Source organism: Rhea pennata, chromosome 1, assembly GCF_028389875.1.
Source record: "Rhea pennata isolate bPtePen1 chromosome 1, bPtePen1.pri, whole genome shotgun sequence".
NCBI classification, from domain to species: Eukaryota; Metazoa; Chordata; class Aves; order Rheiformes; family Rheidae; genus Rhea; species Rhea pennata.
Genome location: NC_084663.1, coordinates 118,057,365 through 118,083,254, shown reverse-complemented (window position 1 = coordinate 118,083,254; position 25,890 = coordinate 118,057,365). Strand labels below are relative to the sequence as shown.

At 41.7% G+C, this 25,890-nt stretch overlaps 1 long non-coding RNA gene across 1 annotated transcript; it reads right to left on the bottom strand.

Moving 5' to 3' along the window:
- Window positions 1-12,726: 12,726 nt before the first annotated feature.
- Window positions 12,727-17,546, bottom strand: LOC134139129 (uncharacterized). Its single transcript, XR_009958073.1, has 4 exons — window positions 17,430-17,546; window positions 15,312-15,496; window positions 13,275-13,400; window positions 12,727-13,030 (listed from the first exon to the last, which is right to left on the bottom strand). It is a non-coding gene; the product is annotated as an uncharacterized LOC134139129 (long non-coding RNA).
- Window positions 17,547-25,890: the final 8,344 nt, after the last annotated feature.

Sequence of the window (25,890 nt, the reverse complement as noted above, 5' to 3'; positions counted from 1 at the left end):
GAGGTAAGTGATAAGAGGTTTCAGCAGGTACAAGCTGAGCTTATGCCTTTGTGGTTTAGCAGAAACACAGCACATGGGAGGAAACAGGGAAGGGGAAGGTGGCAAGGGAGGAAGAAGGGGAAAAAAATACAGGCAGAGTTTGTTGCAATTTACTTGGTCCCAGGAAATAACCTGATTTGGCTTCCACCAGCTCAGGGGACTTGGGCATTGCTAGGGAAAACGAAATAGCCGCTGTTATTAGCAGGGTTACGACAGCATGCATGTGGTTCTCGTGCATGGGAGCATCCAGGCTGTCATGCGAGTGGGGTGCTCTGATGTGCCTCAGGAAGCTTTTCTGACTATTTGGCAATGGGCTTTCCTTGTTTATTTATTCATTTTTTACAGAGGAGTGTTTGGTTGGCCTTTGTGTTTTGAGGAGCATCCTACTTGTAAGGCTAAATGCAGCCCAATACAAGAATATTATACACTAACACAACTTTTAAAAAGGCCAAATCCTCATCTGCAGGAAGAAAATACATGTGTAAAAATGTCATGAAAAATAGCCATGAGGCTGAATTTGCTAAGCTTTTTTGACACTTACTCTTTACAGGCCAGATCTACTGATAGGTTACTGTTTGCACCTGTCTTGGACCCACAAACACCGGCACAGTGTTGACCCTTTCAGAAATACTATCATCTGACCTGCAGTTTGTAAAATTCTTTGTAAAATGCATTTTGTAGAAATCTTTCATGTAAAGCTTCTTTTCTTCTCAAGGTCTTTTAAGCATAGAGTGAAGAAAAATAAAAATAAAAAGGATATATTGGAGAAATAAAATGGATAAAATACAGCAGCAAAGCTATCACACTAGGTGCTTGTGGAAGTGCAAGCTATTGCAGGAACAGTTAAATTGCACCACACAGTGCGCACTAGCAAGACAAGGGTTGGCAGGGAAGGAGACGTTAGATGACCAAAGGTTCCTTATCTGTTGCTACACCTTGGTAGGAACCTTCTGGACTACCTGAGAGATGCGTGCAGAGTCACTGCTTTGAACAAAATGAGTTGCTCTTTCTAAGGTATAGGGAGCTTATAACTCATGCTTTGTTTGTTTTTTTTTTTTTTTTTTTTTTGATTTTTTTTAAGTTCTGTAGCTGACACAGCATTTCAGTTTTATGACCTTATTGTAAAAGTAATACAATTTGCATTCCTCTGGAATCACTGTATTGCAAAGAATAAAATATTATTATTTTTTCAAAGAATGACCAAAGATATTTTCCCTTTGCATTGTAATAGAGTACAACATAAAAAGAAGCTTATCTCCAAAAGTGCTTGCAAGCCTATCCTGTGAATTTTGGGCCCTGTCTTTGTGATATCTGAACATTTCAGATATGATGCCAACACCATAGCAAGGACTGCAGCCTGTCGTGGGCTGTAGTTCAATGTCCTTCCTTCCAAAGTGGAGAATGACCTTTTCTGTTCCTGAAGCCAGAATACTCAGTTATGGCAACTGCCCCTTGGAAATAGGCTGACCAACAGCATTCACTAGGTTGTGGGTTTTTTATGGAATCACAGAAGGCAGAGCTGCAGAGATGGAAGGGACATCAGGAGGTCACCAAGTCTACCCCCTAAATTCAGGCAGGATCAGTCCTAACAACAATCCCTCAAAAAAGCACCCCTACTTTTCAAAGCCCTTGCGATGCGGATTTCACAGTCCCCTGAGACAGTTTATTCTAAGTTCTCAACTACTCTAAATGATATAAAGTTTTTCCTCATGTCTAGTTCCTGTTTCCTCACCCACAGTTGAAGACAATTACTCTTGTCCTACTTCCAGTGAATATGGAGACCAGCTTACTGCTTTCCTATTTGTTAACCTGTAATAGGTTTGAAGAGCAATATCAGATCTCCCCTGAGAGACTGAGAAGAAATTCCAGCTAAATCTATCCTACAGATCATATTTTCAAAGGCCTTCTCCATTTGTCTCTCCAGTTTGTCCACTTTCTTCTTGAAATACAGTGCCAGAACTGGACACTGTGCTCCAGTCAGGATGTCATCAGTACTGACCAGAACAGAAAAACTTTGTTGTATGACTTGCCTGTGACACTCAGCATTTGCTTTTTATGTAGTCACACAGCATTTTTCCATTATGTCCTGCATGTGGTTGACTACAAGTTCCAGATCTTTTTCTGTAGCACTTCTGCCGAGCCAGAGTTTCTCCAGCTGGTATTTGTGTAGCTGATTATTGCTAAATATAAGACCTTGAACTTACTTACACTGATTGAATTTCTTCCTCTTTATTCATCCTGTTATGCCAGTGGATTAAGATGTTTCAGAATTTTAGTCCTGTCCTCCGAAGTGTTTGTGGCTTCCCCCGTTTTGGTAACATCAGTAAGAATGCTGTGCATTTCTTTTCCACCTTAATACAGGTGGATCCTGCTGGATGCTTGTTTTCTTTGTTCTTGTTAGCTGTTCTTACACACCATCTTACCTTCTACCTTCTTACAGATAGGTGGACTCAGAGATTTCTTCCTTCTTTCCTCTGGAAAAGCTTTCTTTCCTCTTTCCAGTCTTTTGGAAACTCATATATTATACTCAGGTTTCCACAGGTAGCTGCTAGCAGCCCTGGGATAGCTTCAGCCAGTTACTGAACTATCCTAAGATTTAATTCCATCTGGTGTATGGATTTAGAAACATTCAAGGGTGCCCCTACACTGCTGTTTTAGTTTGAATTAGGGGTGTTCTTTTGAAGCAAATCGGATTGTTCCCATTGATAGCACTTTGGTTTGCACTGTGGAGTACGCTCAGGGCATGTGAACCACATTACTCTGAGGAGAACAAAAAGGGAAGGTGTAGTCTGCCCACACTCAGCGTATAGGGCCAGGCTAGTGCTAATTTGAGGTAAGCCTCCCTGAAACGTGTGTGGTGTAGAGGTCAGGTCCTCAGCATTGATTCTTCCCTGGCACTATTGCTTCCTGCTGATGTGGACACAGTGTAAGTGTTCACTGATCCATTATTTTCTGTATTTATTTGAACACATGCCTCCCTGTCAATGACATGACCACAGCTGTGTGAGCCAACTTGTCATTGCTGACCATTTCCATAAAGACTTATGCGAAAGACATATTAAATGTTTCAGTTTTCTTGAGGACTGTTGTCAGGTTTCCCTCCTCAGTGAACAGCAGACCAACTCTTTCCTTGGAGGGACAGTGTTAAATCACTGCAACTTGTTCTGTGCTCATATGCACGTGCATGCAGTCTCCCTACAACTGTGGAAATGCTTCTGGGGTGCAGCTCCCCTGAAATACCCTTTCTAGCCAGCCATCTGGCTATGATTAAGGTATGTATGTTTTAACCCTAAGAAAAATCCCTCCTTCTTTATTTCAATCATTAAATATATGGAGATATAATATGTCTGAAAGAGTTGTCATTTGTGCGGCTGCTTGAAGAATTCAGAAAGGACAGGAATATTCCTCCTTCAGTGACATTTAAGTGACTGCACGCTTGCTAAAACCACACCTCCCTTCCCAAGGAAGTCATTCTGATCTGGTGACTAATGTTAAACGTTGCCCAAAGAGGTAGTCTCTTCATGAACCTGACCTGAGTCTAACTTAAAGTAGGTTGTATCACTTCCTAAAAATATGTAAATGAATATTGACTTTTATTTAGGCTATTGACAAAAGTGGTTTTTCCCCACATATTCCTCAACTTAGACAATTTCACGGCTGCTATCCAGGCTCTGATATCAAGACATAACTGGCTAACTGTGCTACTCTCTGGAAATGCAATTTGAGGTTTTACTTATGATATTATGTCATCGTGCATGGCATAATATTTCAACACCACATAAAGTACGTGCATGATGCATTATTACCAAATGATACAGAAATGCACAAGGTTCTTAAGGAATACAGAAGGAAATCTGTTGTTGATAACTTCTACACAACTTTGATATAGATTGTTTTAATACTATATTTAATTAGCATTTACTGTACCTCCCATACTACAGCTGTCTTTTTTTCACTGAATACCACAGAAATGTCTGAAAAAAAAAACCAAAAATTAAACTAAAGTATGGAAAAACTTATATTTTGCAGGTGTGCGTAAGATAGAGTTATGTTTTCTTAGGTATGAGTGCTTTTTTCAAAGACTCAGATGTTCAACCTCTCAGCAATCTTATTCTATGTTTTGAAAAGGAATAATAAAACCCCTCTACTTTGTAAAAGCAAATAAAAGTAAAATAGCAGATAGAATCCAAACTTTTATAATATTTGCCTCCTACTTTGTAGGAATAGTGATCAACTTCCATTTTGGGGAAACTTATACTTCCTGCTCTAGTCATTCTTCGCTTTGCTGGCTACCCTGGAAGCAAGGCAGTATTTTGATGGTACTTCTTGTTTGATTACTCTTGTCATCTAGGATCATCTCATCCTGTACTGCATTTTCAGAGAAGATAGACTGGAAGTGCCCTTTATCCTAAAATAATACAAAATAGAACAAGAAATCAACCCCAGATGCTTATAAAGGGCAGAAACGGAAAGCAAATGTAAAGGAAAAGAACTGGTATAGATTTGTCCTTTATAGTCCTAAAAAGTCAAGCTTTAGAAAGCTGGTTTATTCTCAAAGCAGCTGGAGCATTTAAAGTATTTTGACGTTGAGTTCTTTGCCCTCTCATAGACTTTCACAGCAAATTGTTGCCCATTTCTGTGTAACTGACCAAACCTAAAGGGAGGACCAATAATATTTTATACCTTATTTCAGATTGTAAACTGTTTGGATCAGTAGCTGTGGCTTGCTAAACAGCTGTACGGTATACGACCTCCAGAGACCCTAAGCTTTCCTGGTGTTTCTAAACTCTGCTGGTGACAGTTTCTAGGAATAAACAGTTCCAGAAATGCAGCATTGTTGCTTCATTGATTTTCCTCTCTTTTTGCTCATTTACCTAGCCTGGTTTAGATGTGCTTTTTCTTGGTCTCTGTACCCCCATTTTCCCCCTCTTATCACCTCTTGCTTATGCATAGAGTACATAATTCTTAATTTTTTGACTTTTTTTTTCTGAATTCTATCACACACAAATCACAGGACATCGTTAACCATATCTGTCAGGCTGTTCTCTTCAAAGCAGCGCAGCGCTTCATGTGTAATCTTCATCTCATAAAGTGATAATTTTATATGCATCTGGATCTCCTAAATGACTCCAGAAACTTGGCAACAGTCTGGTACATCAGAGATCCCCCACTGGGACCGCGAGCGGAGTGGACATCATCTCTGGAACGCCTTCAGTTGTCAGACTCCCGAACAGATACGGGTTTGCACAGTGAGGTATTCACTTCTGGGCAAGGATATATTAACTAAACCATCCTGCCCTTTATATAAGTTCTGTGGAGTATATCAGATTGTAAAAGCCAACCTCTGCACTGAGGCTAGGCCAGCTAGGAGGGACTTTGTAGGCAACTCTCTGTGATGTGTGGGAGAAAGGGCTTTCAGATAGCAGAAAAGGGAAGCTTATCTATAATACTTTCAAGCCTGCAACATCCTAAGAGTGCCCTCTGCTTGACCTGCTTGAGTCGATAGAAGATTTCTAGCACCATCGATGAGAGAAAGGTTTTTCGGACATGATTTCTCCATGGCTTTTCACTAACTACCCTAATGGGGCACAAGAGAACGTAATACATAAGAGCCAATGTGCTCCTGATTAGCTGCTGTGTTTCTCCTTCTCAGACTCCAAAGAGAGAGAACTGAAATCAAACCAGCTGACAGCTGCTTTTAAGATTTTAAAGGAATCAAAATAAGCTGCACTCGCTCTCAGTGGACGTCCTAGGATTCCCTAGAACTCACCCGTAGTGCTTCCTTGGCTTGAATATGCATACTAATGTTGCTTTGGTTCATTGCACGGTTCACAGTCATATGAACATAAGGTCAGATAAACTCAGGGATAAGGAGATAGTCCTGCTTTTTAAAGGGATAGTGTAAAAGAAAGCATATGTAATGTACGCTTATAGAACAACAGATCTGTGAGTGAATTAAATTATAGCACCAGCATGCCCGAAGCTGAGTACAATAGCACAAACTCTACATAGTTAGCTTTAAGCAAATAAACCATTGCCATCTCTCAAATGCAAAATAAATAAACCTAAACAAAATGTGTTTATTTAAATAATGTTTCAAAAAAACAGGGCTCACTTCTAATGACATTCTTTCCATCGAGTTCAGTAGGCATTAGATCAGATCTTTAGATTTCTGTCGATATCTCAGTCAGCAGTCTCCTTTTGCTGGTATTTTATCCATCTGTGTGGTCTGTTCTGAAGCTTGATGTGCTGCAATCAGAGGAGATTCAAGGATTCCCCAAGTGCTTTCCCCTGAGGGCACTTGGCATGAGATTTTCCAGAGAGAAGAACCTTTGAACACTTTTTGGTTATACGTTTTCAGAGAGGAACATGCAGCAAGTAGTATTCAGAGGCTGACTCTGGGAAAAATATCTCTGCTCAGTTCTCTACATTTTCTCAAACACACACAAAAAAAAAAAACCCTGAGGCTAAGGGCTGATCAGTTATATTGCAGTTTGTTTTCTGGAAAGAATCCTAAGGCATGAAATCCAAATGATATGAATTGACAACAAAATGTATTTATCATTGATTCACTGGTGGATTGGCCCAGAAAGTGAGGAGCAATCAGTTTTTCTTAAAGCATTTGCTCCTGGAAAGTAAAATGAAACTAAATCACTCTATCAAATTATTTTCACTGGTGAATACTGTGCAACAAAGAGAAACTGAGCTTCAAAGTATCCCAAAATTTTCACAGTCAGGCTACTAGTTGTAGCATGACTTGGAAAGATTTCCTCCCCTGGGATGCCACCTTTCATTCTGGGGCTTTGTTCTGTATCACTCTTTTCAGATAGGCCCTGGCAGGTTGGGAGACATAGCTGTCCCTCAAACAAAATGGAAACCCGCACCAATGTTTACTGGTCATCTTGAATGTTCACTCAATCTAAACCAGGAGGGAATACCTTTTAAACACTGTCACCATGATATACATTTTGATGCTTTTGGGCATTATAGGTATTTCTAGCGTACTTTGGGAACAGGGACTTCAAAAAAAGTTCAAAAAGTTTGACAGATAAGTATTGACTGTGATTCAAACCAAACCCTCTCAAACCAGAGTTGCTCATTTTTTTTCCTACATATGTACTAAGTTCATGGTATGAAACCTCTGTCAACACCAAAAGCAGTTTTGAATATTGTTGCTTTCTGTGTTGTGGTACGATCTTTTCTATGTATATGCCTGCAGCCTGGGTTGAGAGGGTTTTGATCTGGTATTTCATGGAAGGCTTTCCTCATAATTTCTAGGACTAGCGCAGAGCAGGTTGGGGCTACAGAGGTGAAATTCTATTCCTACGCTAGTAACAAACAATGCAATTCCACTGAAACCATGGCACAGTCCTATATTTAGCTGCTGAACCAAAAGTAAAATTTAATAGCATTGAACATGATTCAGTGGTTCTAAAAACAGAATGAAGAATTTTCATTTGCAAATTTCTTCCCAATCTCACGTTTGCTTTCTCTCTCTCTCTCTTTCTTTTCTTTCTTTCTTTTCTTTCTTTCTTTTTTTTTTCTTTTTTTCTTTTTTTTTTTTTCTGGCTATGCACTATCCTGAGGCTATGGGGAATCTTGTACAATGGTCACTGCATTTTTGTAGGTTTGTTGGCCAGTGTATGACAAACCTAATAAGTGATGTGAATGGCACTCTACTGCTCTGCTGCTAGTGACTGGACCACTCATCAACTCAGACTCCATCCTGATTCAACAAGTATTTCTTTCCTTTAAAAGTGAGCCTTAAATGAAATTCACATTACAATTATCTTTTATCAACTTCCTATAGGTTACTTCATCCCACTGGCAAGAATATATAAACTGGATGTATTTTTGTAAAGCCTAACAGAAATAATACGTTGACTGACACAACTGCAGCATCTGCACTATCAGATATGGTGATACTGGCTGCCACAGTGGCCCAATATAGTGTGATATGCATGTAAAGCAATACTGAATCTGTTCTTTACAGAACAACCTCATCACACCCAATCCTGTTATCCACTGTTTAATCTGTTAAAGAAGAAAAGCTGTGAATATTTGTGGGTGGGAAGACAGTAGTATCTGGGAAAACAAACATGTTCTTAGCCTGTTCAAGAGCTCATCAGAAAAATGAGTCTGATGCAGTAGCTGTTAGCTGTCTAGGAAAATCTCCAGCCCCTCTAGGTGAGGACCAGATCAGATCCCATCATGCCTGTCACTGAGCAGTCACAGATAACTAGGGACCAGTCTGTTTGCTGGACTATAGGTGAAACTGTGAAGATAAAGATATTGCCACAGACTCACCAGATTTTATTACAAAGAAAAAAAGGGTATAGTTTGGGCACTGGGTTTTTTTTTTTTCCCCTCAGCCATTTCCCTGACAGGGCCCACAGCAGATACAGTGGTAGAAGTGTGCTGCAGTGGTTGACTACAAAAGAAAATCAAGCATTTTCCTGCAGGATGTGGCCAGCTCACAGCTACTTTCCACTTCAGCTCTGCACATCTCCAAACCAGCAATTAAGACATCCAAGAATTTCACACTGTGGAAAAGGAGCAACCCCAGACAGTGCCATGAACAGAGCATGTGGAAGGAAAGGCAAGCAAATTGATCATGGAAAATGAGGTAAATGATCCCTTTGACCACTGTTTCTTCTGTTAAACTATTTCCCAGAATACAGTCATAGCATTAAAACTTTCCTTTAGAGGGTCTGTGATAATAACTTTTTTGCACTTGTTTGAGGCAAATTATCACTTCTGCCATCTTTCATCTTAAGGGTAGATGAACAACACCACTCCTCTGCTTTATTTAGTGGTATAGGCTCATTTATATGATGCTACATACCTTTTTCATGAATGTCTGGCTCTATTTTCTCTAACATAGTACTCCCGCCCTCAGTTCCTGCAAGACCTGTTCATTTCCCTGTTTCCACTCTTCCCTCTTTGAATTTCTCTCTGGCTTTCAATTTTCTGTGTCAAATGCAATGTCCTCTGGACTTTTCTCATGTTGTGCAATTGCTATTGCAGATGGATGCTCCTCAAACTCTTCTTCACCCTTTTATACTACTGCTCTCTTTCCTCTGTGCTGTCTCTTAACTCAAATGGCCTCCCAGATCCTGCTTGTTAGACATCTTCACTGTTCTTAATTTCTAGCAATATGTCTATGTGAAATTAGTTAACAAATAATGATCAGACAGGAGCCAGTTAAATTTGTGAGGAGAGACTCATTAAGCCACATAAAGAAACTTGGTGTGTATTTTTCAGATCTGAAATTTTGAAAATATTCCCTGGCAGGTTTTCCTCAGCAATCTGTATGCTGTTTACAGTAAGTGCACCGGGTTGGCATTTGTCAGTCTTTCATTCAAGACCAGACAGGAGCTCAGTTCAGAGGCAGTGATGCACTATTCGGGCAGAGGGCAGGGACAAGGTGTTATCTCCAGGCCCCCAGTTAGTTCACCCAGAGCCATCTCGAGATGTGGCATCAATTAGGAAGAGGTTGCCCTAGTCAAAAAGACAGCAATCTTCCTTGAGAACCTGTTATGGACTTCAGATTTACGGTATCCATCATTAGCAATGTGCTAATCTTCTTGTAGTGAGATATCTGTGTAATAAATGTTAAAGACTTTTCTGAGCAGTGAGATGGAATAAAGTATTCTTGCTAGGATCCGCTGTAAAATACAGATGCCAAGCACTATTCTCTAAGCCCATACCAGGAAAGTAATTAGAGGTTTTATTACTAAATCACTTGCATTGCTTCTTTTTAAAGTAGCTTGTTCTTGTTAAATAGCTATTTGAGTTTTCATTTTTTACATCTATAGAAAAGTAGCAACGAGCTGATTTGAAAAATACCACAAAGTACATCCTAAAAAGTAAACAGTGGAACAATAGCTAACTACAATAGCTATATAGTCCTACTGAAGTGCCTGAAAACAAGAAACTAAAGAGATCATGAACCCTGCAAAATTTTCCCTTACTCATGAGTAATCCCATGTTATTCCAGCAGAACAACTCACATGAACAAATGTAAGCATGTATTACCTGTTTCACTGTGTTGGCTTTGTGACTTTACTGACAAAAGTTCAAATTAATTCCCTGCAGATTTAATCCAAGTTCACTCCTTACCATAGGTTAGTGTTGGGAAATTATTTAACTGTCTCCATTTGTCTTTCTTTTTTATTCTCATCCAGATCAGATTTTGTTGGTGCAGATATTGGGACAGTATCTACAACGTGGCGGCACATCTTAATGTGAAAAGTGGGCTAGACACCTAGCTGGAATTTGCTCCGATCAAATATCAGTAGGTGACAAGGAGAAAAAGGAGAAAGGCAACAGTGAGGAGCTGCTTGTTTTTACCAGTGTGCATTGCTCTTAACTAGACACTGATGTCTCTGTTAAGCGGGAGTAGCATGTCGCTGGGACTTGCTGATTTTCACAGAGCAGGTTAAGAATATGAAGGACAGATCAAAACTGGGGCTGGCCAGCAGCCTTTGGGATATTTGCAAGCAAACTCAAAGTGCACGGAAGTTTTACGTGAGCCTCTATGTGCAGACACTCCTGTGTGATTATCCGGATTTTTTCCCCCTCTTTCCCTGGCAGTCTCCTAATACCCCTTTATTTCCCATTTTTCTGACTTTTTTTCCTCACTGGACACAAGCATTTGACTCATTTCAAACTGTCAGCAGAAGTGAGAAGCCCTCCAAACTCTGTTATTGATAATGAATAATTAGAAATAAGCAAAATCACTCCTGCGTCCTGGGAGAAAGAGAACCAAAAGTGATGGAGTATTTCTGGTCAGGTTCTTCGTATCAGAGTTCTTGTAACAGAGCAATGCGTAGCAGCACTGCTATAGCGCTTTTGGTTTGGCAGCAAAACAGGAAGACAAGAAAGAAACAGTCATTTGGGTCAGATCCTTTTCTTAAGCTTAGTTACTTTATCTGGGTCAACTCTGAAATGAAAACCTAAAGCATTTTATTTTGAAACAGTCAAAATGAAATGCTTAGTTTTTTCAAAATGTTTCCATACTTTATCTGCTGCCTTGACTGACAACCTCAATTCACAGGTGGATCTTGCTCCTCTGAAATGACACTTTTTGGTGAATTTAATCTTCAACTTTTTAAAATATTATTTGTATAGCATTTACTTATTCACCTTATTCACCAGATCTACGACAAGCCCCCACAAAGCAGAGCTCCCTGCTGATGGTAGATGAGTACCTCACAACAGTACCAACTTGCTGCAGTATCAGTTTTCTGTTCTGTAATTTATACCCTTCTACGCCACGTTGATTTTGCAGAATAACCTGGTCCATGACATTCCCAGTTTCTCACCACTCTCTTATCAGGTAGCTCGGGCTCAAGATTTCTCATGTTGCAGCTTAGTGCCAAGGAGATTTTTGGCACTCTCACTGTCTGCTGGTGAATGAAGGGAAGTGTGCCATGAATGTTTGCTTGGCGTTGATATTGCTTTGTCCTACGGACAAGTGGATTTAGAAACGCAGCAATTTTCTAAACGCAGTGTCATTCTCCCTCCCTGCACTGCCTCAGTCCATTTAGCACTTTTCCATCCCTGTACATGTTGGACTCAAACTAGCTTTGCCTGTGGCTAGCTAGGCCCTTCATATATTTCACATCTTCAAGTCCAGGCCTTGCTTGCGATGAGGGCAGCAGAACATATCTACCGTGCAGATTATGCCCCAGGGTCTAGTAAGAGCTGCTGCATTTAGACGTATGGTGTCTGTCTGGAAGGCCTCAAGGGATTAAAGTGATTCTCGGCTGAAAGGAGAATGAAAACTGAGAGGCTGCTATCACTGGAGGAGAGAAAGCCCTTGTTTTCCTACAACTGGTCACTTGCCGGGCAGATGGAGAGAGCACGTGCCTCCCCACAGTGTTGAGTCAAACCTCAAACTGTAAACCTGACCTCGCAACACCTCTTGAGAGGGGCCAAAATAATCCCTAAATTACTTTGGTTTGGGCCTCTCAGTATCCTGCGGGATTTTGCAGTCTGCAAGGCGGCTGGCCTCCAGGCATGCCTTGCTGGTGTCAGGTGATTGGTGTGCTCTGCAAAGGGAAAAAGAGAGTTTAGATGCAGAGACTGATAAATCTAGATGCTCAGAATTTTGCCTCTCCTATTTTATAATTCCTAAATTAGCCTCTCAGTGAAACTTTAAGTATTTGCCTATAAAAATCTGAAAATATCTGTTAGTTTTATGCTGGACCACTTTCTTTTTTTCCTCTGAATGTTTGCAACTTTATGAGATTCCCAATGGGATCTGTTGACTCAGAGTAAGATTTCCGAGTACATACATGCCCAGTGTCAGGGCCTGTTTACTAGAGGTCATGTTCCAGCTAATAACCCTAGCTAATGGGGTCACGCTCAGCAGCACTAATTCAGGAAATAAATTCTCTGGTATCACTAAAACTTCGACTCCCACCCAATATACCAAATTAAGCATATGACTACTGGCACAATAATTTGATTTTTTCATTGTCATGTGATCGCTTTTTAATTTGTTTCATGATGTGTCGACTTTTACATCTAAGACTGATATTACTCCCTTAAGGTTAACCATTATCTTGCATCTTATTCATTAGAAAGCAAGGATGTCTAAGTACTAGTGACATGAGTTTTCTAAGGGCCTCTGTTTACAGTAAATACAGGACAGCTTTAAAAAACAATCTGTGCAGCTGGCTTTAATGGTGGCATAGCTCACATAGCAACATTTTGATGCACTCCTTAGGGCACGGATTGTGAAATATTCTAATTTGCTCTTTTCCTCTGAACAATGCTCAGCTATACTAACAATGCATTTTGACAAAGATTAAGTGTAAGACTGTAGGAACAGCTGATGTGCAGTCGTTATAAAATGGTGCCTTGGTGCATTCACCATTGCCAGAAACCTTGCCCAGGGCTTCTCTGACCAGTGTAGCAGTGGTCTGGCAGATGAGCCGTCTCTTCTCTTGCTCGGGTGTAGCACAGATCCACGTAGCACAGCCTGAAAATTCACGGTGGTTAGATCTTAGTAAAACATATCCCTGTGTGATATTTGCAGCTGACTGTTGGCAAAGCAAAGTCAGCAGAGCGGCAGGCTACATGTCGAAACGCTCAGCCTTTTCCCTTGCATCATCCGCGCTAGCTGTGAGATGACAAAACCAGCCCAACTGTTGCTTCTGGCATAGCATAGCTATGCCATGGCCCTCATGGCAGATGACTGAGGTGAAGGTATTAACATAGCTCACATTCGCTGTGTGCTGGCACGCTGTCCTCCTGGCTCTGCCCAGAGCCCTGCGGGTGGTTTCAGCACATGCTGTAGCTGTCTGTGTGTCTGTCACAGCCTTGGGAGCCATCCTGCCCCATCCCATTGACTACTAGAAAAAGAGAAACAAAATGCAGCAAGAATAATGGCTTCAAGCTGTGATTTTGAAGGACCAGGGACCAGGGCTCCTGCAAGAAGAATCCCTTTCCTGAACACCAAAACAAAGGGTCAGAACCAAGTAAATTCATTTTCCCCTTCTAGAATAACGATTTTGCCAAAGCACAGACATGCAGTAGCCTGGTCCCTTAGACTCACTGAAATGTGTTCCTGTCATCAGAAACCTCCACTGTCAGTGAAAATCTTCCTGCTACATGCTGCTCTTTGGGACTGAGCACATATACAGTCACACGTAACTCACCACATCATATATCTTCTCGATGTCCCTGATTTAAAAATCTCTTTATCACATGGTGGCAGTTTGTCTGAAATTTGAGGGCTTGGCTTATGCTCGGGTGAATGTGCCATACGGTCCTGGTTCCACTCTCTGACCAGCCAAGTTTAACTGGTCTAATTAGGCTTGTGGGGCAGTCACCCTCAAAGAGTGAAGCTGAAATCATCTTAGCATGCTGGTTGAGTGTATGGCTGCATATTTTACTCCCAGTGATGCTGGAACGTATGGCACAACCCAACTGCACAGCCGAGCGAAAAGTACAGAAATGAAAAACTGCCAAAGTTAAGAGAGAATTTTCCTGCGAGAGGGAATTGGAACCAATATCCGTGAGACCATTCCTGACTCGGTCACCCGCCTATATGTTGTTGAGTCATTTAGTCTCTAATCTTGGCCCAGCTTCTCATTTTCTTCTGTTTAGTCTGAGAATGGTTCCCTGGACTGTGGCTCTGCGAATTCCCAGCCTGAGCTCCCTCTGCTGGCACTGGCTCTGCAGCGCCCACCTGCACAGGCGGGCAGGCAGGAAAATGTATTCCCCCCTGGAAAGTTATTTAACAAACAGACCTTTTAAAATTTCTCATAGCTGGAGGATATAGGTCCGAGTTCCTTGCTTTGCTCTTCTTCCGCTTCTGGGATGAGCACCTTAACCACCTAGCTGCTGGCAAAACTGGTGTGAGTGCCTTTTAACCCTCTGCTGGATGGGTCTCAATCTTGTTTCAGGCAATAACAGCAAAGGGGAGATTTTGGCCTGGATCGCCTATCTCCAAAGTAAGCACTCTGTAGAGACAGCATTGCTGTAAGGTTTCATCTTCAGCCGATGCTTATTTGACCCTGCTGAGCAGGGAGGTTGGACTAGATGATCTCCAGAGGTCCCTTCCAACCTTACTGATTCTATGATTCTGTGATTCTATGATTTAATTATTTATCTTGCAGTGGAATAACTTCAGCCCTGGGAGTGGAGAGAGACTCACCCCAGACTAGTCAAAAACCTTATCTCCTTGTGGTAGGTTTGGGAAGAGCCAATAAGCAGAAAACTCAAACTCAAATTACTGGTTTGATTCAAGCACGGCAGGGGTTTGAACCAGGCTCACTGCAAAGTGCCCTAACCATCCTGCTCTTGCTAGTCATAAGTTCAATTTCTTCTGGAAATTCTTTTGGGAAAACTTCCTAGCATCCTAGGCAATATTTCACTGAACTGACACATCCTTTTGCATCATAAGAAGAGTCTCTTTCAGAATCTTTTCTGATGAAAACCTGTTTCCCCACTGGCTCTAAAAGAAAGTCAAGATGCCCACGTAAATTACTTTTGTACTAGAAATGCAGGCAGTAAAGCAGTGTTAGGAAAAGGCTTTCTATTTCCAAAGTTGCATTAAGCAGAAAAATATCCAAATGCATTAAATGCCTAGTTTGGTCTACTGATTCATGCTCATTGATCTGGGTGCTTCCTTTGAGCCCACAGAAGTCAGTGTTCTGGGATCAATCCACACAAACTGTATTTACATGCCGGAGCTTTTGACTGTGAACTCGTCGCAGGAAGAACTATGCGTTATTACGTATTTGTGCTCCACCTACCAGTGCTTTCGATAACATTGCAAAGGCTTCTTGCTTTTATTCCAAGCGAACTCTTTTACCGTGGTCATCACTCAGAGCAGGCAGGGAAAGTGCAGTTCTTTCATTGCCACAGGTTTCTTAGCACAGTTTTAGTGGGTTTTGGACTGCTGTGGGCTGAGCTCCAGGCTGTAGAGGTACAAGGCATCCTGTGGTTTGCATGGAAAAGTGCAAAAGCGTTATTCGCCGCTCTTTGGAAGAGAGGAAAAAAAAGACAAAAGGTGGCACTTACTACTTGCTCTGTAGTAAGTGACTCCCCATGACCTACGCATTGCAACCACAGCCAGTAGTGCTGGTAGATTATTAGGTTCAGGACCTTTTTTACTTTTTTTTCTTCTTTTGAAGGAGAGGAAGGAAAGGGAGGAATTCAGGACAGGACAGACCCATTATCACACCAGAGATGCTGAGCTAAATCCAGAAGGTTTTACTCATTTCTTTTCTTGGGTAGTGCTCCTTCAGTAGGGAATGGGACTCGTGCCTAAAGAAGGACTACAGGATTTGAGCCAATGAAATTAACTTACAAACCTTTCTTGTGGCTCACAGAGAGTAGGTGCCTTCAAGCTCACCTTAGAGTCATACAGGTTCAGAATAATATCTGGGCTTTTTTTTCTTTCCTTTTTTTTAACCTCTTTATAGTGTTCTTTTCCCAGCCAGTAGTCTTTCCTACAGCTGATTCCTAATATTTTACAGGATGACTTACACATCCTGCCTTTGCAGCAGACTAATACCCAGGTTTGAATTACTATTGAATAAGCAGCAATGAAATCTCTATCAAAATAATCAGTAGTTCCAAAAACCACAAACAACAAAACAAGCAGAGTTGAACTAACTCAGCAAGACCATTTGTAGAATAAGGGACTGTGAGTCATTTTTCTTTTCCCTCCCTCAGCAAACTCCATCGCTGCCTCGCGCAGCCCCGGGGAGGGCAGGTGGAGTGGGTAGGGCATGACTTCAGAAAGTTAAAAAAAAAAAAAGAAAGAAAAAAAGAAAGTCGACATCACTCATGTCACATGATGAGAAGGGACCAATGGAAGCAGGTTATGGAAAGGGGAACAGTTAAATTTGTAATTTTGGTTGTGTGAAACACTTCTTTGGGCCTCATAAACAACCACAGAACCACAAGTTGGGTACAGAGGCAGTCACACAAGAGCGGGTCCGGGATATTGGTCAGCAGGCAGGGCGAATCGTTTTGACTGCAAACCACAGAGTTTCGTAGAGTGGTAAGCATCATCAACCACAACCGATCCGCTATTTTTTTTTTCTTTTAAGAAACAATTTCGCAGTTGATATAGCAAAAGAATCTTATAATCCGTTTTGCGTTGCTCCAGAGGCACGGGGATCGAATAGAGAGTGATGGCTGGGAGGAGGGTGGTAAGAATGACCATTCTTCATTTTTCACTTCCCAAGGTAGAAGAAATCATATATTCCTTCACTTTAAAGAGAGAGTAAGTTTTAAAGAGGAAACAATGGCTTCAAACAGCATATTTGAGTCACTTCCTTCTTACCAGCACTTCTTGAGAGGTAAGTGCCATTCAGACTTTCTAAATATACTTTTTACTATCCCATACTTAAGAAAATGCATGTTTGGAAAGCATTTTGAGATGCTGTTGTAGTACATCTTGTTTCCTGCTTCTGTTTTCTTTGAGGAGTTCTAAGTGAAGCTAATATTTGAGCTTGTAGAAATACTATCTTATTACTTATCAGTCCTTTAAAGAGCTCATAAGAAGGACTCATGTGAGCTGTTCAAATAGTCATTGCATGCTGGTGAATTTTCTCTTCATAAATCAAAGTGCATTGGAATAATTCACATGAACTACTGCAGATGCAGTAGCAGCAGCACAAGCCCTTTTTGCTTCTTTTTGGCAGAATTAGGACTTTGCAAGCCACTGCCATGAAAAATGACAGCCAAGAGCATACGACACATTGCAGACTAAAACACAGTGAGCAAGCAGCAAGCTCGTGTGCACAGCCAGCAGAGCGTGATACTGTCTCATTTATGCTACACTCTCAAGCTGGGTAAAGGCATGTTCACTGGGAAGCAGTCAAAAAAGCTTAGAAACCTGCTTAAAGTTAGCAACTCACGTGGCTCAGGAAAAGAAGTGGTGTGGATAAACTCAAGAGTTGCTGTTGATGCCCTGTAGGTCTCAGATAACTGTGAATTATCGGCTGCAACCACGCTTAGTGAAATGAAGTAGTCCTCTAAAGGCTGAGACAGGAATTAAACTGCATCACTCAGCAATCTGTCTTTTTTAAACAGTGACAAAGAATTTGCAGAAGGTCATTCTGATATTCTCACAAACCCCTGTGGAGTAAATGGTTTAGTCATGGGTTATTCATACTAGCAAGCCAGCGACTAGCACAAGACACTTGTCCGCTTCCTTGTAACTACCCCCCTAAATAGCCAATGATACAACTGAACTTTTCCCCTTCGACATGATCCCCTGGCCACTCGAGCCCTTTGCCGGGCTGTGCCTGCGTGGATGACAGCGCGTACACAGCCATACGCAGATCGCTCATCAGACTTGGCCGGGCGCTGCGAGAGAGCAGCACTTCATCACTCTTTATAGTTACAGACTACAGTTTCCTGGCCTTGCTGGTGGTGTCAGCGTGAGTCACACGTTATTCATATTAATAAGGAGGCTGGAGAATGCGGAAGGCTTGGCTCAGCGGCGGTGCTGCAGCAGGCAGCACCGCCAGCGCTGCGCTGCTCCTGCCCCGCCGCTCTCCTCCGGTGCAAACGCAGGGCGAGCGTGGAGCAGGGAGACATTAGCGCTCTCTTCTCGCTTCCTTTTCTTCTTTCTGCCCCGCGTATTGAAGGTCTCTCTGCGTCTATTTTTACTGAGAGTTGAATCACAGCGAGCTGCGCCGCATGAGTCACGCAGGCTTGCAGCGTCGTCTTGTCTGCGCGAGGGAGATACTGAAGGTTTACAAAAGCTGCTAACTGCTCTCCAGCACACTCAGTACTAGCGTTTCCTCAGCACTGCCACCAAGCAAAGGAAGCAATACTGGTAGAATAACAAGAAAGATCTTCCCGCCTTTCATCAGCTCTTTCTTTTTTTCTCTCTCTTCACTCACACAAATATTTACTGCAATCCATAGCACAGGAAGACTTTTTGAGGAAATTGTGTGCCTTTGCTAAAGCAACAAAGTGAACCTCATGGGGCCATGCTTGTCATGTGTGGCAGTGCACAGCCAGCCCGGGGTGAGCTCAGGGGACGCTGGATGCCATGTCACGGGCCAGAGCTCAGACAGCCCAAGAAGGGCTGAGTGGAGACCGAGGACCGAGTCTCTATTGGCTAGAGAAGGTGGCGTTTCGTTAAAGTTGGTTAATCCAGCAAGTGTTGTAGCTTAACACTTCAGCATGGATATTGGTATCCTCCTTATTGCTGTTGTCCTTATTGCTAAGGTTGTTACGATGCCAATATTTTGGATTCTGTTCGTGGACTAGGTCCCCATTGTGGTGGTTAACTTAAGGTATTTGTCCAGTATTTTTGCAATGCTGGTACAGATCCTGGTACATTATCCAGCATAAGCAAGATCAAACTCCAGCAGTACAGTGCTAGAAAAGCTTGGGCAACAGCACGTCAGTTGAGTTATAAAGCAAACGTTTCATCATTGCGAAAGAATATTGTGTTTAAACTTGGAAGCCTGTGACAGTTTTCCAGCAGTTCCTTTTTTGTTTCTCTCTTTATTCAAATGAACTTCAGACAATTTCAAAATCCTGGACTCAACAAGAGTAATGCTTGGGCCTTGGAGCAAGAAAAATAATCATCCCTAGGGTGGATTGTTCTCACCCATATTTCTCAATAGTGTTTACATAGACTGGTGATTAGAAATGTCCAAAACTGTCTCTTTTCTTTTTTTCCCGCCAAAATTTATTGCAGTTTCTCTCTTAACTGAAATTATGAGGTAAAGGGAAAAATAACAAGTTGTTTTCTGCCATGGATTTCACTTTATCAGTCCATGCAGTTCTCTGAGAAGGAAATCCATAACTCTTTTTTTAGCATGATACTATGTGAAAATTGGGAAAAAAAGAGGGGAGTGGGGAAGCAGAACAATTGTTCCAGCTTCTGTGAACAGTGACAGACATAGAAAGCCTGACATATTAATTGAATGTGGTATACCACAAAGGATATGGCCCTTTTTCTATCACACCGCACCAGGTCCTCGCTTCTGCCACTAGGTAAAGAAATGAAGATTACATTGAAACTTCCAATGGTGTGCTCTGCCTGCTGAACGCATTCAAATGTTTACCAGCTCTGCTTCTAATGACAGCCTCTTTTTCCTAATGTCCTGTTTCAGTTTATGGGTCTGGGGTTGGTGTTAGGAGTACAAAATATGAGCATTTCCAAGTGACCTGCTACAGTGCAGCCAGCAGAAAACAGTTACTCGTTTCTGAAATCTGGGCCTATACTGGCCACACTGTAGTTCAAAATTCCACCTTAGTGTATATTCATAGTAGAAGGAGGGGTTTGCTGGTTTCATAAGGGTTCCCCACAGGTTAGTTTGCATCGTCCGGACCACAGCAGTGATATCTTTCCGACAGGGAGACCATGAAAACAAGACCCGTTGGGATGTCTTGCATTTAAAGAGTGTGTATATGGTTTTAAAAGGGGGCCTAGGCAGTTACATGGTATTGCCTCACTCCCATAACTTCTTTTTTTCTTTCTTAAGGGCATTGGACTGTCTTGTAAGGTCTCCTAATAATTTTGCCTGCAAAGAAAGACTAATCATTTTGCAGGGATTTTATGGGGCTCTAAATAGCATGAAGCATCATATTTTCCAGGAGAGTGCTTTTTCCTCATTTTTCCTTTGTTGAAAGGTCTAATTATTTCAATACGCAAAGAAGGTTGCTCCTGGTTTTGCCTTTGTTGTGTTTTGTTAATCAAGGCGTCAAAGAATTGTGGTGCAATTTTTCATTGGTTTCTTATCAAACAGAAAAAAAAAATCCACAAAAGCACTTTTTTACCACTTGGAAAAAATACACTTTGCATACTTCCTTCTTAGTTATAATACTCCAGTAGTGCCCAGCCCAGGTATTTTCCTTTACAAATGCTAAGTGTAGCAAGAAGCTCTCCTTGCTCTGAAAGGCTTCCCGGCCTGATTCTGTGAACGATTACATGTAGTGTACTCTTTCCCATCGCAAGTCAGTGGCTCTGACTGGCCTTGTGACTGGATTTATGTAGGCAGACTCCTAATGTCCCTGGTGCTATATGTGAGTGAAGGAAGCAAGGTCACCTGAGACTCCGCATTGTTGTGACAGTTTGCGCTGGCAGTGTATGAGACCTCCTTGTGTACAAATGTTTGTCTCCAAACGTCCCGTGTGAACAGTGGGGCAGTGTCGCATCAAAGTCTTGTTGACTTCACTTCACTCCTCTCTGGAGCTACATGCTAAACATTATCCACAGCCCTGCTTTTATTCAGCAGAGTACATTATTCCAAATGAAATCAAGGCAAATACCCTCCTCTGTCATAAATGTTTCCAGGCTCAGCCCTTTAGTGGTTCTGGTGCACACTGGGGCATTGAGTACTGCAGAAAGGCATCTAACGCCAGCATAGCTATTCCCTTTGGGCTCTGGTATGTAATACCAAACAAGCTCAGCAGGGTGGAAAGTGCAGCATCCTCCCCATGGAGGACTTTGGAGGCAGCCAGCTCATTGCATGGCTCATCTGCGGGATCATTAATCCTTAGACAATCTTCTCAGAGGAAAAAGAAATAGCTGAAAATTTGATAAAGATTTCAGACTCTTAGGATTTGTGGCACTATTAAAAGTAATCAGATACTAAAAATATCTTGTCAAAAGACATGTTTCTTTGGGAGATGTACAATACACAGCACTGAAATGTATTTGAAAAGCTCTTTTCACTTGCTCCCATAGTAAATGAACCCTATCTTTTCACAATAGAATACACTATTGTCACTGAGTAGAGAGGAAAGTTTTCCAGCACTTTTGCAGACTATCAGAACTGTAACAATTAGTCTGTGTCAGCAGAATAAAATGCTAGCTGCATCTTTTAAGTATGAAATTGAAGTAAAACTCATAAAAGTCTTGGCTTTCTAGAACTAAAAAAAATTACACGTTTGATTTGCACAATCTTTTCTCTATTCGAGACTTTTTTTTCATTTAAAAGCTTTGGGAAACAACCAAATGTAGATTATACCTGTACACAGAAATTCCTGTGAAGTATGGTAAGTACCTGACAGAAAGGAATACATTGCCCTGGTAAGATCAAGAGATTTTATTCTGGGCCTAAATACTAAATTCAGTGTTTAAGCAGCCACTCTATATAGTGATGGGGAGAGCCTGACAGCATTAGCAAGGACTTAGTGGTCATGGCTGGTTGACAGATACCCCGGATTGGCTTGCCCTTTATCACGTGCTGTTAATAAGATATTGTTGGTTTGCAGCTGTGCCTTTGCTGTTTGCAATGCCTTTGAGTGCATTTTAAGCAGAGAATCGAACTCTAGCATTGAGATAGTTCTCTAAGGAGAAATAAAGGTTTCTCCCCTACACTACCAGTGTAAGCAGTATGAATACAAAATAAATGACATTATTTTTCACTACCAGAACATAATCATGATTTAGTCCAACTGCTAATGAATGACCCCAAAAGAACCCTCTGCTTATCTTTACATGCATATGAACACCAGTGATATTGAAAAGATTAAGAACATAATGTATGACCTCTTAAAGAATTTTATTTTTAAACAGAGAATGAATATTTGCATCATCTTATTCTAGTGGGGAGAGTCTACAGCTAAACCAAGAATGGCAAAGAAATTACTATTCTTGGATGTATAGACATATTTGCTTTTAAAATGTAAGTAGAAGAAATCTTACTGAAATGATTAAGGCATTTCTCTGCAAAACTATGAGGCTGTTCCACCAAAAGGGGAAACTCATTCTATTCTGACATCCCTGCCACATGCACAGGGGATGTGCTGGGTCGCAGCAGTCTCTGCTGCACCTCTGAAGTGGCTGCCTGAAGGTCCGGGCAGAGGTGTTGGTGTCAGAGCCCTTTTTGTCCTCGTGGAGCACAAAAGGGGAATGTAGGGCAGGTCCAGGAGCTGAAGGGAAATGCCTCTTGCAGGAAAAGGATAGGGTGGGCTGGTTCTCTACAGTGACTGCCGGCTATGATACCTCAGTAAGTGATAATTTGAAACTGTTCACCCTGTGACAAGAAAGGGAAACCTGTCTGCCTCATATATGCACAGCATAAGAGTTTGTATGTAGGAGGTTACCGCAGAGTATCTGGCTGGCCTTGGTCACTTGGTGGAGGAGGAAGGCTGAACCACGTAGCTATAAAGATTTTGCTCCAACACATGGGCTGCTCTGCTGAAAGACATGGATGCCTGACTGGCACTTGGAATAGGGCACCAGTGTTGGTCCAGCAGCAGGGTAGGCTACAAGTAGCTTTGGCTTTGTGTAAGAGGATTGATTTATGTTGGCTAGAAAGGGAACAACTGCTCTTTGAACCCAATCCTACCTTGAAACCAAGAGTTTAGCAGGACCTGTAAAATAGTCGAGTATGAATATAGGTAACAGTTTCTTAATATGTACCAGCAAGGTAAAGAAAAAACAAGCTTTGGAAGGGTTAAGTTCTCCCCTTGTCTCTCGCTGCCATATTTTAGATCACAAACCAATCTCTGTTAAAGCTTGGAAAGAAAGCTTCCTGTGAAGCAGGTCTGTGATCTGCAAAATGAATTGCAGCTTCCTCTGAGACATCTGGTACTAGCCTCTGGGAGAGATCGGACACTGGGTTAGGTGAATCACTGGTTTGAGAGAAGGACAAGAAAACATTACGCTGCCTCCATTACTTCTTCTGTGATCTTTTGAGCGTGAATAATATTTGTATAGACTTGAGTCAGTTTTCCAAATAGTAGAAGAGTGCTACAGGTATCTCCTTTCAAGTGTGTAATAAAAAGTGCTGGATGACAACAATGGAGAAGCTGGTAGTAGTAGAACATTTACAAAAGTCTACAATGAGTTGGAGAAGTCCATGCATATGACAGCATATCCAGAGTGATACTGAATGCAAGCTGCCTCATTCTTGTCGCCAGTGGAAAAAAAGACTGAAAATTAAAAATTCAGACTGCTAGTGCATACCTTTCAAAAGAAAGGCTTTTTCTTCCACTTAAGTCCTAGCAAAGTAAGGCATGGGCTTACAACCAAGTTACTAAGTTCAAAACATTGAATTCTCTAGAAGAATTTATTCAGACAATTGAAATAGGGGAAAATGGACATAAAGAAATGACTGAGAGAGTCAAGAAGGAGAAAACACTGGTAGTTGCTACCCAGTAGCACTTCCAATTCATCCTTAATACTATCCACAGGGCTTACCACTTCTGCTTACAAGTGAAACTCTGCGAAATTGGGTGGTTTCACTTCACAAAGATCTGTGAGAACGTTTTCTCTGGCTTTGATCTGCCTGAGTTTTTCAGCCTGTGCTTTTTGTTTTGAGTTTCTGATTCCAGTGAACCCCAAAAGAGTCCGAATTAGAGGCTGGGGGGAGGGAGAGGTGTTCTTTTCCTTTCTGAGTATTTTGTCTTGCAGTGTTTTTTCTCTTGTCTGGTTTCATGCTGAAGCTATGATTTCAAGATGTGCTCAGAAACTGCCCTTAGGTAGGGTTTTGACTGTAAGCTGAAAGGCTAACCTCTCTTACAAATCTTTCCATGAATGTCGTGTGAAGAAACTTGAAACCTGTCAGGTTTAATGTAATTTGCTATAAACATTTCACACAGCGGTACTTAGAGCAAGCTGTACAATTCTTGTCAAACCAGCAACTTTGGAAGATATTGACCAAGACCTTGAAATGCTCTGTTGGGGGTTTTAAAAGAGAAGGGTGACCCTTTGCAAAATATCTTGAATGTTATGGGTGAAGCACCACAGAGCACAGCCAAGCATCTGTTTCCTCTGTGACAAATGTCTTGCATGTTCTCAGACCCAGTCCTGCATACATCTCTCATAAGTACATTTTCTATCTGGTTTTCTGGTATATACCTGTGTCGTGCACCCCAGACACATGTCTCTGAGGTTTTGGGGCATTTACAGAAGCCTCTAATGAGTATCTGAGGTTGCCAAATTCAGTAAGCATTGTTAAACCATCCTGCACAGTCCCCTGTTTCGGTGAACCTGCAACCTAAGTGCAGTGAGTGTGCTGAGTGGAGGCTGGGAGCAGTGTCACATCCTTTGCAGTGGGCAGATGAGCCTGTGTGCCTTTCAGCATTCATATCTCTATTTATACTTACTGCAGCATAGGATAGTGGAAGGTAAGCTGGTAGAGCAAAATCAAAGCACTGTCTGTCTGGCATAGAAAGCAAAGACAGATGCAATCACGTGGCTCTAAGTCACCACTAGCCAGCTCCTCAGAAATGCTGATATATCCTGCAATGGTGAGCAGAGGGAGGAGATGTACCTCTGTTTTTTCACTACTGTTATTATCCACGCTAGCTAGATTTAAGTTAGCACTGCTCTACTCCCACCTGCCTGCAAATGTACTTCCCCTTTTCTCTGTAGACATCATCAGGAGCAGAAAACATGCCCTAGAGCCAATTCTTAGGATAACACCCTGGCTCGACCCAGTTAGTGACAAAATTGTCATTAACTACTGTGCGGCTGGCTCTTTCCTCTAAGGAAAAAAACATCCAGAAAAATGTGACGATCAAGTCCAAGTTATAAATAAAATAGGATGTGAACTCTGAATGCCAGTGTTGAAATAGGGCCTGAAAGAAACAGAATTAAGGCACAAGTTTGTTTCATATGACTCAAAGTAGCAGAACTAAAACTTGAGAATGAAATTCTCTTTCATCTCTCTTTCATCTAAGAAATACCGGTGAGTGGTGGAACAATCATTTATGGCATATGATGCATGGTTATAGGCGGAGTTTTGAGGTGACTGGGCACCAAGTCTGGTGATCAGGAGTTTAAGAGTGGAATGGGCAAGGTGTGTTTTCTCACATGAGTGGACTCATTTTAGGAGAAACACCAACAGAAGCACTCATTAGTGCATGCCATCTCTGATCTTCTGTAGAAGGACAGAGTGGGACAGGACTTCTGTTGAGTGCAGCAACAGATCTAAGAAGTAACCCTGGAAGCGCTTTCCAAGAGGCAATAAGGCCTTACCTACATGATCAGTCTTCACACAACAAGGCTACTATGACTGTTGAACATCTGTCTGTATTGCACATGATCCTGAGCAGAATACTGATATGAGACTACAAGCTACGCCCAGTTCATAGGAAGTGTAATTTGTTTTACAATACAGTTACTAGATAATATCAGACTTCTGTAAAAAGTTTCTGTTTTTCAGGGCCTATACGTAAATGAGCTTTGGGTTTTGCATAGGTTGGGTGTAACAATTCATAGCTGGAAGATACATTCAAGTTAAGTCCTTATTATCCCATTTGCATGAGGGTCGATGAATCAGTTACTACAGTATGGGGTAATTTAATTGCTCATATATCATGCATTCTCAATGTGCTCTGCAAAGAAATTCAGTACCACTTTGTACATTGTACCTCTGTGGATCAGATGCAGGGAGC